The 1,279-nt window shown below is 37.3% G+C and overlaps 1 non-coding gene across 1 annotated transcript; it reads left to right on the forward strand.

Annotated features, from left to right (window-relative positions):
* The first annotated feature begins 589 nt into the window (after positions 1 to 589).
* On the forward strand, positions 590 to 721 carry LOC141109157 (small nucleolar RNA SNORA3/SNORA45 family). Its single transcript, XR_012236165.1, has one exon. It is a non-coding gene; the product is annotated as a small nucleolar RNA SNORA3/SNORA45 family (small nucleolar RNA).
* Positions 722 to 1,279: the final 558 nt, after the last annotated feature.

Here is a 1,279-nt window from a genome sequence, read left to right on the forward strand (position 1 = left end):
AAAAAACTGCATACATTTTAGTATCCATAGGTGATGCTTTAAAAGCCTTTACAGGTTGCCACTTTAGATTTACAGAGGTGGTCTAGTTCTAGAATTACTGCCAATGATCTAACGTTTGTGGCAATACCTCACATGTGTGAGACGGTTGCTGTTTGCATGCGTGCATGACTGATGGGCGCGTTCGCTGTTGAGCGCTAGCTTGGGGGGATGGGGGCACATTAAATTTTTGTTTATTTATTTTTTATTATTATTTTATTTTTATTTTTATACTGTTGCTTTAAAAAAAAATTGTTGATAACTTTTATTGCTGTCAAACATCCTTTGTGACAGCAATGGCCAGTGATGGAAAATGCAGAGGTGTACTTACTTTTTAAATTTTATTAAATTGAAATCGTGAAAATGAATACACATTTTTATAGGTCATTTGTTAATGTATATCACTTTTACCTGTAGGCACTATTTTAATACCAATCTAATGTTTGCCTGTTCAAATATGTTGAAAAGTCAGCAATTTCAATTAGTTGTAATTACTTTTTTTACTTTACTGTGTATGGTTACATAGTTAGTCAGTTAAAAAATACACAAACCGCCTGAGACAAGAGTCACACCTCTGCACTTCTAGTGGCTTTGGTGTGCTAGAGTTCTCGGAAAGTGATTGCTGAACTTTATTCACTGGTTGGTTCTCCATGTAGCTCAACCAGTCACCGGTACAGCAACACCTGACACAAGAGAATTTACTGATGGGTTTATCCAAGATGCCAAGGATCAAAGTTGTGCTGATTGTGTTTTTGTGTTTTGACAGAAAAAAAAAAAATACACAAACCCATATAATTCACCCAATAGAAAAAAATCAATCAATCTTATGGTTGCTATAGGAGAGTGCCTTTGATTGTTGAGTAAAAGTGATTTTTACATATGGTTGTTGTGGAGGGACAGCACAGTATACATGGATGTTGTGGAAAAATATTACTATCTATATGCCTCGGAGGGGGTGGGGGGGGGAGCAGTTATCATTTATGTGGATGCTGAAGGATCATAGTTACTGGAGAGATTATATACAGTATATGTAGGGCCTTTAGGTTTGGGTTTATGGAATCAGTCTGAGATTCTCAGAATTCATTGAAAGGGGTGTTGTACCTTACGTTTGACCTCGTTCCTACCTGCACTTGACTTGTCATGTATGTGAATGCAAAACTCATCTTACACAAGCAAGCTTCTGTCGACACAGGCCCTAAATCTCCCAGATTGGCATGTATATGTACTGCAGGGCCCTGTATGT

Source organism: Aquarana catesbeiana, linkage group LG09 (assembly GCF_042186555.1).
Source record: "Aquarana catesbeiana isolate 2022-GZ linkage group LG09, ASM4218655v1, whole genome shotgun sequence".
Lineage (NCBI taxonomy): Eukaryota > Metazoa > Chordata > Amphibia > Anura > Ranidae > Aquarana > Aquarana catesbeiana.